The sequence below is a fragment of the Pleurodeles waltl genome, chromosome 10 (genome assembly GCF_031143425.1).
Source record: "Pleurodeles waltl isolate 20211129_DDA chromosome 10, aPleWal1.hap1.20221129, whole genome shotgun sequence".
Taxonomy (NCBI): Eukaryota; Metazoa; Chordata; class Amphibia; order Caudata; family Salamandridae; genus Pleurodeles; species Pleurodeles waltl.
This window is the reverse complement of record NC_090449.1, coordinates 962801436-962816152: the sequence shown is the minus strand read 5'-3', so window position 1 is coordinate 962816152 and position 14717 is coordinate 962801436.

The following is a 14717-nucleotide window of genomic DNA, read 5'->3' as shown; positions in this document are numbered from 1 at the left end:
AATTGGCCGTAGCAGCACACTGCACCACCGAGCCTCGTTTTTTTTTTTTACATTCCGGTGGTGCAGTGTGCCAGTCAATATTTACAAGTCTATGCAAAGCCACATTGGTTGGCTTCTCATGGCCTTGTAACTATAGACCCCTTTCACGCATAAAACTGGATGAAAGGGGCGTTCCATGGTTGTTGATTGAGGTGTTCCCATACAACACCCAGGGAATCCGAAGGAATCTGACCCATTCCTAGAAGTACTAGTCTGTTAATGCATCAGATTTCTATGCCACCTCAGGGGTGGCTTAAGAATGACGCAACAGAGAGAAATATCTTCATTTCTCCCTGTATTTTTCTTTCTAGGTTTTCTGCATCCTGTAGCACACATAGAAAGAGGAAACACCTCTTGTGATTGTTTTTGTGCAGGATCGTGTCCCTTCCTCCACAAAAACAATCATCCCCACAATGCAGGCACCTTTGCACCATGGTCCTTTTTTCCTAATCCTAACAGTGCTCATGAAAAACTGTGAAACTCTGAAGCAGACATAGGGCCTGATTACCACCTTGGCAGATGGGATACTCCATCACAAACGTGACAGATATCCTGCCCGCTGTTTTACAAGATCCATAGGATATAATGGAACTTGTAAAATGACAGACATTTGTGACGGAGTATCCCATCCGCCAAGGTCATAATCAGGCCCATACTCTTTAGTAAACATTTGTATAAAAATAAGCTCAGGTCTAGCCTGCATAAACTGCTGTCTTTGCAGGAGCGGAAACATTAATTGCTTGCGAGGATTACTAAAAAAGTCACAGAACAAGACACAGTGTAAAGTTTCCTGGTCAGAGAAATTGTTGCAACTACAACGGGCTAAATTATCAACTTGATGCCAGCCAATAGGGTTTGCTAAAAACCAATGCAGTTAATTCAGCCTAAAGGGGTCAACATAAAATGGTGTCAGGAGTTGGTAACAAGAGTGAGGTAAGGTTCAGTTCGCCCATGGGTTGAAATAATAACATGAGAACTGAGTGAGGGCTTGACCAATTACTCCGTTTATTCAGTGGCCTGAGTTCTGGCACAGAAGTGTTTTTTAACCCACAATAGATCCCATTTACTAATATTTTCGGAGTGATCATATTGCTTAGGGCATCCCAAATCCATACACGAGAGTCTGAAATAATTCAGTCATGGAATCAGCTTGGCCTTTTCCTGTAACATACAATCCCCCAAAATAGTCTGATTGAGCTCCAGTTCGGGGTTAAGCCAAACTGAAATCCATCTCAACAAAGAACGAATAGACAGTAAATCAGACATCTAGCTCATCCCTAGCTCTTCATGAACCACAAAAAAAGATGTAGATTGAGGAACGGCCAGGATATGTTTTAGGAATTTATTCTCAATGATTTGAAGATTGGGGCCCCGATACAGCCCCAAATATCACTCCCATACGAGGCCAAAGAAATGCATTTGGATTGATGAATTTGAATGAGGGCCTTGATAGGATTAGCTCCTATTCGACTGACAAAATTAAACACAGAGCCCACTGTCCTAGCCAGTACAATCCTTTTAATTTTCATAAGGCCTCCAGGTCATAATGCAGATCATTTAATAAATGCATCAACTCTTTATTTAGGCCCATGTTTAGCAAAGATTATCACAATTTTCTCCTCTTGACTATTTCAAAGGTGAAGATAAATCCATAACAGCCAAGTGCAAACAACCCTGTTTAGTGATGGTATATTTATCAATGACCAGCTGTAAGTTTAAACATTGATCCAGGGTGCTTTGACAAAAGAAGTCCCACCCAGAACAACAAGGGGCTTTCCCAATCCAAATGCATCTCCCCGTCTGAGACAAGGAAGCACTTAAAGCTGACTAGGAGTTCACTTAATAACAACCTTTCTTACTCACTCATTCACACCTCTTTTCTTGGTGGATACCATCTCATATCGATTCAGTCAGCCCAGTAATTACACAGTAGGCCCCTTGTTCAACTGAATTATGTAGCCCATGACCCCTGAACTGAGCAGGTGAATTCAAATGATACCAAATTGTTAGTGCGAATAAGAGTGATACAGCAGTGCCACATAGATCACACAAACAGTGCTGCTGCATCATACTGTCACACAGTGACAAAAGGAAGCTGGAGGGGGCCCCCCTGTAAAGAACATTGAAGGGGCCCCCCTCTGGACTCACTCAGATAAGGTGCTGTGCTGAGGGGGCCCTCTAAAGCTCAGGGCTCTCTAGACCGCAGGGGCTGCAGGGGCCTTTGTTACACCACTGATGTCACAGTTATAGTGCCTTGCTGAAAAACCTGTTACCACTCGCTACTCACCCCAACTGCTGAATACAGATGCGAAAGTGGAGGAAGAGTGAGAATGTGGGGCACTGCTTTCCATGGTTGATTGCTTACGAGTTTTGTTGGCAATTTGACTGAAAAGAACTGTGGTCATCCATGTCTGAAAGGGTTAGATGAGTCATATGAAACAGCCAAATTGAAGTTACCTTTTTTAAATGCGAAGCTGATCACGGCTGGCATCTGAAGCATAACAGTGATCATATAGTGGTGTAGGCTTAACAAAGTTAATCAAAAATATATCTGTACCCACTCTCCACACGTTTGAACTACTGAAATCAGTGAGAGTGGGTAAACACCTATGATCTGTGGCCCCTTTTCCACAGACTTTCTTGTGACCCATGAACAAATCACGTGTGAAATGTCAAAGAGTGAATTACCCATCATAGAAGCAGTCTAGAACAGGAACAGACCAACTATTACCATGCAACCAAAAGACACCATAGCAGAATCAATCTAGAACGACTGATGAGAGTGCTTACAACCATCAACATCTCAGAATGGTCCATGGGAAGCAAATACTAGGCACTGGATCTGAGGTCAAATCCATTTTTCAATGCATTGTTTTATTCACCAAGTTCCTAGTCTCAGTGGAAAAAGGTTGAGTGCTGCGGGGGAATCAGACAAATCACACTACTGATTGGGTACAGGAACTCTGGAACTTACAGTAGATTTACGCACATTGAGAATATCGAAGTCTGTGCAAAATGCTTCCTTTTTTCACAACACCAGTGCAAGCTTAGAAGATTTATCATTTGTTACATCTATTAAATTATCAAGACCGACTGAATTTTAAAGTGAAAGCAGAATTCAGTCAAGTAAACCTCTTCAAAAAAGCTTGCTAAATTTCGTATACCTGTATGGATATGGCACACCAAGTGTATCCAAGCTAATGGATAGACACTGTATTTCTACCACAAGGGGTGTGGTATTGCTCCCCTTTTTTTCCAGCAGAAAACATTAATGTGGAAATGACCCATTTACTGCACAAAGGATATATTTTACTATGTATATTTACTTGTGTAGCTCTCAATAGATATACAAGATCCAAGCTTTTATTTTTATGTTAGTTTGATTGTGTATCGTCTTGACTTTTGTAGCATGATATGGGCTAGGTTTGCACTTTGCACTTTACGAGAATTTGATCTTTGTCAGAGTTGGATTTCCTAAATGTTTGACCTATTGCTGACTCAAATTGAAACCTATAAACTGCTTAGTGTGATTGGTTTTATCCTAGGTTCAAAGTGATGAAATGTTCTTCGCTATATTAGATGTCAAGGGTAGTGAAAGGGTGATTTAATGTTTTTATATGTTTCTATTATTGCACTCGTATTTATTTTAAATAAAGTTTTTGTGATCCTGGTGATCAAAATGAAGCTTTACAAAACAAACATATTTGCCCCAATTGCAAAGGCAATTTCAGGCAGAAAGACCCCTAAAATAAATCCATTAAAAAAAAATAAAGTGTTTCTCACCTGAATCGGCCCAATGGCAAATATGTGCGACCTGTGATATATTATTTTCTCAGAAAAAAGTGCGCCAGGTCATGATGGCAGCAAAATACATGGCCTGCAACAATAAGGCTAGGACATTATTATATTAGTGAACGTTTCTTGCAATACAAATCTATAATTATAGAAAATGTTGGCACTACATCCGTTGTTCAAGAAATCTGATCAGTGATATAGGCTGATTCAACCTGCCTCAATGCTGATCACAATGGATGCTAAGACAGAGGAATTTGAGAAAGCTGAAGATTTTGAAAAATTCCTGGGAATCTTAAGAGGACTCAGCGTTGGATACATTGTGGCAGTAAATCCACTTTATACTCCCCTGCATGCTGCTGAATACCCTCAGAGGCTGGATGCAGAAAGATACAAATTGCTATCTGTTATGAGAAGAAGGGCATAGAAGGACAAGCACCAAGAAGGGTCCACAACACAAAACAGGCAGGGATAGTTTTGATCTCTGTTGAAAGTTACTTCGCTTTGGCCTACTGACCTTGGGGAAGAGGTGTGCTGGATGTAGCTTGAAGATGAACATATTCACATGAACACTAAGGAGATAAAACAATGATAGATCTGTGATTCATCTATCCCTTGCCTCAGGTGGGTTTGTCATCACAACTACAATTGACCTGATAAATCTCTACAAGTGTCAAATTTAAGGCTTAGTAAAACTCAAGAAAACTAGCACTGTTATTCATTCATCACCATGACACTGCAGCTTTGACCAAACCTGCTGCTGCGCAATTAGGATTTATGCTCGAGATCAGGTTTATGAATACTACATTAGTAGGACAGATGAACATTCACACGATGGACTCAACACATTCATTACACATTAAGTTGCAAATTACTACCTCCACAGTCAAACTCGATACACCTTGAAAGATGGCACTAGAGGGAACTGATCCTCGGGGAGTAGCAGCTGGATAATCTACATCATCAGGTATCCACCCCAATGACTGCCATAGGTTAGGCAATATAAAGCTTCCCTTTTTAAAGTACTCTCTAGTCTTAGGATCAGTCTCCCCATTGGAGTAACTGACACCATTCATTTACCGACGACCCTTATCAAGCACATCACCTTGAATTCCCAACCTCATGTGTTGTGTGTAGTGCCCTTTGCTCTTCAACCTGTTGCTCCACTGTTCATTACCATCAGGGTTGTACAAGAACTATTTGTTACATTGTCTTTAGATCTACCAGGATTTGCCTGCTCCACTACAATCGGACATGAGACCGTGGTTCTCTAGATGTCTGGAAGCATTGTTAGCTGATACACTTGCAATTGCAGCAGAGTTCTGATGCTCCGATCTTGCCATTGTTTCATAAACCACTAAATATCCAGAAACATATCCAGAAAAATACAGTTTAGAGGAGGGTAACATATCGCCAACGCTACACCACAGATATTTTAATGTTATTTCTATTAATGTTACACATAGAAAGAAAAATCTCAATAATCTAGGTTAGAAAAAAATACACATTTCTTATCAATACAGAAAACGCACCTCAATAAGGCTGAACCAACACGGTGGGCAAGGTCATCCACGTTCAGAGGTGGAGGGATTCTGAAACTGTGAAGCCAGCTGGCACAGATCACAGAATGTTGGCTTTCGCTAGCCTATTCAGGAAAACTGTATCAGTGATTCTACTGAAAGCATGGCCATATCCAATGGGCCTATATATAGTCACAATGACTGTTGTTCCAGTTCACTTTTTTTAATGATATCCTAAGAATTATCACCAAGTATGGAATCTCTAAGGTAGTGATAAAGGACACTTGAACCTGACATGATGTTGATACTGGATAGATTGAAGAGATCTGATATAATGGGTAGTGCAGGTCTGTTTAATGATATACTGCTGAATCATGCCTTAGTCAAAATTGTAGGCTGCTTCACCTCTGATATACTAAATGTATGTGTCCCAGAGACATGTACCCAGATAAAGGTCTTCCTGAGATCAGCCGCAGCCATGTTAGATATCTCCAGGTATAGCACCATAGAGGGTGATGTTTAAACCTGCGCTCTGGCCCAACTACCACTCCACCCTGACTGGACAGTACCACCTCCTAAACTATGATGAACCAACACCTCCAACATACCATTACAATTTGCAAGGGGACACATTTTTTTTAAGTGAGCATCTCTAAATATTTCTTACCGAACACAAAGACTGCCTTTGAAAATTCTGTGTAAATCAAGCAAATCAGTCATTAGAAAGAGTTTAATGATAGGATCAACAACAAAGATAAGGAAGACTCAAGGAACAGCCATGTCAGGGAGGTAAAGTGAGGAAACATCTCCTAAAGTGCTTCGCCCTCAACACTTGTTTTCAGTAAACTAATCAAATTCAAGTGTGATCTCACATCACGCATAAAACATTCTCACTTCTCTGATGGCGGGACTATAAACATGGGGAGAAGGCGGGAGGCACGAAGGTATCTCAACTGGAACTAATGCAATCTGCTTTTGGCATTGCAGAAATGAGGGACAAAGAAGTGTAAGCTCCTAGCACACCATCTTGACAACGTAGAGTAGAGTGCATCCTTTTTCAAGAGTCTGTGTGACTGGGATCACAACACCACCGAGGTAGGGCAACGTTTTATAGAACCTGCCAGTCTTCCCAACCTATTTGGAGAACTCTAGGTGGAACTGGGTATGAAGGGTAAAGAAGAGGACATAGCTAAGCGATAGAAGAAACGGTTTATGATGAGTAGAAAAACAGGTTTTCCTTTGAATTGCACACAATTATTAAAAGTAATTTCTCTTTTCCAGTCAGTAAATTCTTTGAAGGTGTTGAAATTAAAAGAAGCCTGCGCTCTGCAACTAATAGGGAGGCCATTTACTCTGATAGAGAAACATTGGAAAGAAGCCACGAAATGTAAAAGCAATAACCAGATCTTGCTGTTCAATGTAGACAACAAAATATTACGAAATGCTTGTAAACAAGCAGGAGTCAGTAACACGAACGCGTATTCATCCTATGAGCGTTGGCCTCGTGCCTGATTGTATTCAAGGGAAAACAATAAGGACGAAACTGGCAATTCCTGAATATGCTGAAAAAAGCAATTGTGTAGAGTGGGTGCACTTATTATGAAAAATGGAAAACGCTGGGTTACGGCTCCATTTTTTGCTGCCATTCTTCCAAACTAGCACATCTGTCCTGAATCTAATTTTCAGTATAATTACTTCTCATGGTTCTCTTGATAAAGAAGAAACTGGATAAATAGTGAGACATTGCTGATGACGATTGCCAATACAAAATTATCACTTGCAACTCTGTGCTTCACATGGCTACCAACACATCTAAACGGTTTCGACATTCGTGTGAATAAAGGACGGGTGCATAGGGTAAGGGACAACTTACTACTGATAATTGAATGCTCCTGTGCAGTTCCTTTTAAAGGATTACATTACATCTATCGTTTTGCAGTAGAATTCCGTTTATAAAACGACTGCCCCAGAGTGCAGCAAAGATTTATAAATAATCCCCCTCATATTTCCAAAACCTTTGGTAGGTAAATTGATGGATCTATCAAAACGTGGCGTGACAAACTTCTAAGAATGACGTTATCAAAACTTCATACTGCTAGTTGGTGGACTCAGAATTCCCAACATGATATCCTCGATGTAGAATGAGAGGTATGTTCTGAATAATACATTTGTTCTGAGAATGTTTTTCTAGCCATGATATTTTATCTGCAGCGTGAAGTGTTAAGCGGTCAGAAATAATATCCCTATTTAAAACTGCAGCTGGTCTGGAACAAACATAATGCTATAAAGAGAGAAGCGAAATAGTGATATGATTTTCTATGGGACTCCCAGTCCCCTGTGGCATGTAGATGAAGACCATCTTAGTAGCGTGGCTAACATTCTTTTTAGGCATTTGTTCTCGAATAACTGGAAGGATGTTTCATTTATTAACCCCTGGATGCCGACGCAATGACAGTCTCCTAAAACACATTTTGATAAGTAGATATCTGTCATTGTTTCAATGGTTTGTTTCAGTGGGTGGGATTACGACTTCTGCGGTTTTGGAACCATCATACTGTTTTTGGTGGTCCGACTACTGCCTCCTCAGCGGTTCGACCACCCGATTACAATCTGTGGGTCGGACCATCACAAGACCGCCACCACTGCCACCATTTGAGCCACCCTGGCGGTGGCAGTAGTGACAGTGGCAGTCAATGGTGGCGGGCCAGCATTGGCACCACTGTGTGTATTATGATCTGCCTTTCTACAGACTTTTTCATGGTGGGGACACCGCCATGTAAAGGTGGGTGGAAAGGCACGTAAAAGGGCCACACAAAGAAAGGACCCCAGGGCAAGTAAGCCCATGTGGATTGTGGCCAGGGTTCATGTTGTTCCCCCAGGCCTGCAATGTTGGTGCATACCCTGTTAACAATACACAACATGATGCGTGGAAACAGTGCACCGACTTGCTGGATGTGCAGCAGTGTAGTCAGCATTGGATTGAGGCTCTCTCCTAAAGCCAAAGCATGCTGCAGCATTGACTGTGCCGCAACATACTGCCAGCCCTGCAGGAATGTCATAATGAGGCGCTCTGAATGCTGCTGGGATGGCAACGTTCTCCTTATTGCCACTGCAGTAGACTGGCGGTCTGCCGGGGCCAAAGTCACAATCAGGCCCCAAATAAAGACTGCAGATATTGACTTTTCAAAATACACCCTCCTGTTTCCCACATTAATGCCAATTGTTCCATCAATCGAATAACAACCCTGAATAGGAAAAAGTGTTGATAGAGCTAGCGCGCCCGGTCCTTAGTAAGTAAACTTCCAAAGGGAGGTGTATAGGTCGATGAACCTTTTGATTCGCATGGAGTATCCTAGCCATGTAGTAACCGATGTCCATCAATAATCAATACACAAATCAATAACCATTTAAGCAAATCATTAATCAGCTGTTAATAGCATCAACATTTTGTGAATAACCACAACTCAATATACGTTTTAGCAATTTTATGTCCCTATTAGTAACAATACTAGTTCATGAGGTTCATTCAAACTTTATTTAAATCAAATCAGGATTAATTCATTAGTGACCACCAATAACATAATCTAATTAGAACTTGAGAGACCATACATTCTCATGCTTCAACATAAGCCAACAAAGATGAATATGTCAACATCAGTAGCAGAGTTCAGCAAATCAGTCCGTCAATCATTTGTCACTGCATATGTCAACATCTTAGCATAGGAACCTCACCTAACCCAGATTAGCATTAGCATGTGGGACTTCATGTGAAAACAATTTAGAACATTAATTTGGAAAAACCTATAGCTAAGAGAAACTATATAAAAACAGTGCAGTTGGCACCTAGAAAGAAAAAGCACGGAGGTTAATCAGTCACATTGTCATAGCTACCTATCCACGGTATGGATCAGCAACAAAGTCAGTCTTCGTCTTCAGGTCATCAATCGATCAGCATCACATCAGGCTCTCAATAGCATGAGCCCAATGACAGAATCTCAAGTTTCTTTTCCCCCAATATAGCGTAAATTTCAGAATAAGGTCTCTCCTCCGACATCTGCCCCTAACATCTGAACTCTCCCCTTCTGTCACGTCATTATATCAAAGTTACCCAGACTATCCCCCAAATTCTAATTGGTCAGTTAATCATCAGTTATGACTCTACCCATTAATATTAATTTTCCAAATCTATGAATTCTAGTATTACACAGTTCTCAGGGTGTCGATTAGTTCACTGTACGATGTCCTCATCATCCGGCTCATCAGGTATCGAAAATGTTGCATCTCCAGTCAGTGTCTTCATTGTTCGAGTCCTGGGAAAGTACATCTAGTCTGCTTTGCACAGTCCTTGTTACAATTTTGATTCCCTCATCTCCTGTCCATTGGTTCATGCAAAGGTTTCTAGCTAAGCAGATTCTATTAATCAGCGAGCAGGTCATGGTCAGTTCAGCACATCAGAAATTCAGTGATTTTAATAATTCAGCTTCTGCGTGAGGCCTGGCAAAACTAGGCCACAACTTCGGCTAAATTAGCTCTACAATATAATGTAAAACATACGTTAGATATCTCAATATGAAATAGTACTACATTATTTTAATATAATTTCAACATTGCTCATATTTTTAGTAATTTATTAGTAGATTTGTGACTCTTGGTGACCACTCTCCGTGGGCACATTTTTAAACATGCGCATTAACTCTCCATGTTATTTATTTCTACAATTTTCTTATCAATCAAAATTAATAAACACTCATTACAATTTCTAATTAACATATCTGCTTCAGCAATAGTTGATACCTTTACCCTACTGGTAAAATGTGGACAAGACTTGTTCTTTACCTTGGTTCATAAATAAAACAAAACTATCCAGAAGGGCCCACAGACCATTTTCCAGACGGTCTAAAACAACAGTGCCATCTTCATATAACAAAACAGGTAAGTGATGTAAACCTATTTGAGGCACATCTTGGGAACTGGCTATGATAGTGGTTTTTAAACGTCTGATTTGTGTGGACCCCACTTAATCATAACTGTAACCAGGGACCCCACCACTGAATTATTATTGGAATCCAGGAACCCCTCCACTGAGTCTTTACTGAAAGCTGGGTACCTGGATCAAGCATATTAATATTATAAACAGCTAAACAAAAACACAAGAATTACAGAAACAAGCATTCATCACACAGATACACATTTGATGAAATATGTGGTTCACAGGCAGAATATTGAAACCGTACATATCATGGCACAAAGATATTGAGACAAAAATATTGAACCCCAAAATATCGTTATCTTATACCTATATTGAAAAAGAAAAAAACATCAAAATAAAAATATATAGTTTTACACTAATATCGATAACGATAGGCAAAAATATCATGATTTAAAATATAGTTAAAAATAGTAAACATTAAGGCCCTGATTCTAAGCTTGGCGGGCGGCGGGAGCCGCCCGCCAAGCGGGAACCGCCAGAAGACCGTACTGCGGTCAAAAGACCGCGGCGGTCATTCTGGGTTTCCCACTGGGCTGGCGGGCGACCGCCAAAAGGCCGCCCGCCAGCCCAGCGGGAAACACCCTTCCCACGAGGAAGCCGGCTCAGAATGGAGCCGGCGGAGTGGGAAGGTGCGACGGGTGCAGTTGCACCCGTCGCGAATTTCAGTGTCTGCTGAAATTATTTGTGGGGCCCTCTTACGGGGGCCCCTGCAGTGCCCATGCCATTGGCATGGGCACTGCAGGGGCCCCCAGGGGCCCCACGACACCCCATACCGCCATCCTGTTCCTGGCGGGTGAACCGGACGGCGGTATGGGGTGCCAGAATCCCCATGGCGGCGCAGCAAGCTGCGCCGCCATGGCGGATTCCCATGGGCAGCGGAAAGTCGGCGGTACACCGCCGGCTTTTCCGCTTCTGGCCGCGGCTGTACCGCCGCAGTCAGAATGCCCGGCGGAGCACCTCCAGCCTGTTGGCGGTGCTACCGCCGACCCCGGCCCTGGCGGTATTTACCGCCAGGGTCAGAATGACCCCCTAAATATGTTAACATCTAATAGTAATTTAATGTAACTAGTATTAAAATAATATTTTTGAATTATTTTCTATCTTTCATTTGTTATAAATGTAATAATATTAAAAATATATATATGCATGTGCCCCCACCATGTACAGTTTTTTCGTCAAAAACTTTGCTGCAGATATTACATTGATATTATCAGTGATGTTATCAAAGATGTCATAAGTGCTGTAATTTGTGGGGTAATTAGCAGTGCATGGCAATGGCATAGTTACCTTAGGGCACAAGTTATAGTTACTTGAGATAACTATAACTATAACAGGTGAATTTCTATGGATTGTACGTTTAAAATGTGAGCCTAACTATAAAATCCCTGTAACCTTTGTTTTTTCAGGGAATTTCTATGTTTTTTTTAACGTAAAGGAATTCTTATTACTATATGCTAATCCAAACACCGCCATGTATGGCCTTTGGCCGTGCATGGCAGCTGTTGGCCGCAGGGCCTGGCCTGTGGCCAGACGCTGAGGCCACACCCTTTAACCCCCCAATCTCCTGCTGCACCCATCCCTTTGGCCGTGGGCAGCCAGAGTTGGCTGTGATCTGTCTCTCTGGGTGTGAGAATAGTTGTGAGAGGGGGATCTGGGAGTTACAGTGGCTGTGAAAGTGTCTGTCTGGGTGCATCAGTGTCTCAGTGGGTGAGTTATTGTGAGTCTGTGAGTGGGTGCGTGAGGGTTTCAGTGGCTCTTTGAGTGGATGTGTGAGAGTGTCACTGGGACTGTGAGTAGGTGCATGAGCGTCTTCTAAGTATGAGAGTGGGTGCATCAGTGTCTTAGTTGTGTGTGACTCTCCGTATGGGTCTGTGAGTGAGTGTTTGAGGGTTTCAGTGGGTCTTTGACTGGGTGTTTGAGAGTCTGAGTGGGTCTGTGTGTGGGTGCATGAGTGTCTGAGTGGGGCTGTGAGTAGGTGCAGGAGGGTGTGAGTGAGTGCATGAGGGTCTGAGTGGGTCTGCGAGTAGGTGTGTGAGTGTCTGAGTGGGTCCGTGAGTGGATGTCAAAGGGTCTGAGTGGGTGTGCAAATGGGAGAAAGTGAGAGGGAGCGAGAGAGGGAGTTTTTTAGACTTTGTTGAATGATGTACTTAGAGTGAGATATTTCTGGACAAATAGAATAGAATGTATTGCTCAATTTAAAAGATTGAGATCACCTGAAGTATGAACAATAACATTTTAAAGTTTGAAATTAATTAAAATAGTGAAATGAACACAGACTAGAACCCTCAGCTTTCAGTGTGAGGATCTGTGACCTTAGCCATTAGGCCACAAGTGATTTTTCTCATTGTCATTGTATGAAAAGAGCAAGGTGATGGTCCCTGGGACAGCGGGTGGGGTTGCACGCCCCCTGTATTGTTCGTCTTTAGCTTCCTGGGGAGGTGGTAGTCCCAAGGGCTCTGGGGGACTTGGTGGTTCCCCACACTGTTTATAATTACTGCCCCAGGGAGGTGGTGGTCCCCAGAACAATGCCAAGGTGGATAGGTGACATCATGACATCAAAGTTGACTACATATCACAGTAAAATTGAAAAAAAAGTGGACCTTAATGCATCCTTGGTGACTGAAATTGTATTGGGAAATACTACATATCGAACATTGAAAATAGTAAAAAGAAGGGGATACTGTCTAGAAGGAGGCTACATCAGTAGAACGAAATAACAGCCATAATCTTAATGAAAGTCTATATATTTCAATGGGATAGCTCTTCACATGTAAATCAAAGGGTCGGGGAAAAGGAATATGAATGTCAATGTCCGTGGAAAGGTATTGGGTACTGCAATAGTGGTATGTTAAATGTTATGTGTTTAGTAGTATCTAGATTGTATTATGTTTAGTTGCACTACATTTCCCAGAGTGCTGCTTAATAGCAGAGACTGGAAGTATATATATACATATATAGGCAACATAAACAACGCACTCACTTGTGTAATCAAGACTGTGATAGTCAAAACGTGTTGGTGATGAGGATGGTTTGTTCTGCAGAAGAGTAAATACTGATATAAAGTCTTTTGAGTGCTGCAAATTACTTTTGAAAGGAATATATATGTATATATATATATATATATATATATGTATATATGCAATACATTAAAAACTGTAACAAATAAACTGGAAAACGTAAAACACATACCATTTTATTTACACATAAAAATAAACAATACAAAAATACATTTTATTACAAATATATAATATAAACATTACTTATTAAAACAAATATAATTTTAAATACCCAAAAACATAATACTAATATATTTTTAAACAATATAAACACAAATTTAAAATTCTAAAAAAATACATATACTGTTCCCACTTCAGTCTGTGGAACAGTAACAAAATCATTAAACTCAGGGGGAGTAAAATGTACTATTCCCACTCCAGGTGGGGCAACAGTAGGGAAAGCGTTGGACTTAGGAGTGGTAAAATGTACTATTCCCTCTCCAGTCATTGCAACAGTAAAGAAAGCATTGGACTCAGGAGTGGTAAAATGTACTATTCCTACTCCAGTCGGTGCAGCAGTAGGAAAAGTGTTGCGCTCAGGAGTAGTAGAACTTGCTATCACCACCCCAGTCAGTAGGGGTAAAATTTACTATTCCGCCTCTTATTGGTGCAACATTAAGGAAAGTGTTGGACTCGGGAGGAGTAAAATTGACTATTCCCACTCCAGTCTCTGCAACAGTAGGGAAAGCTTTGGACTCAGATGGAGTCAAATTTACTGTTCCCACTCCAGTCAGTGCAACAGTAGGGAAAGCGTTGGTGTCAGGAGGGTTAAAATGTCTTATACTGACTCCAGTTGGTGAAACAGTCGAGAAAGTGTGTTACTGAGGAGTGGTAAAATTTACTATTCCCACTCCAGTTAGTTCAGCAGCAGGGAAAGTATTGCACTCAGGAGTGGTAAAATTTACCATTACCACTCCGACAGTAGGGAAAGTGCTGGACTCAGGAGGGGTGAAGCTTACTATTGTGCAACAGTAGGGAAAGTGTTGGACTCAGGAGAAGTAAAATTTACTACTCCCACTCCAGTCAGTGCAACAGTAGGGAAAGGGTTGGACTCAGGAGGGGTAAATTTTACTACTCCCACTTCAGTCGTGCAACAGTAGAGAAAGCGTTGTACTCAGGAGGGGTGAAATTGACTATTCCTACTTCAGTTTGTGCAACAGTAGGGAAAGTTTTAGAATCTTGAGGGGTAAAATGACTATTCCCACTCTAGTCAGTGCAACAGTAGGGAAAGCATTGGACTCAGGAGGTGTTAACATTTACTATTCCCACACCAGTCAATGCTACAGTAGGGAAAGCATTGGACTCGGAAGTGGTAAAATG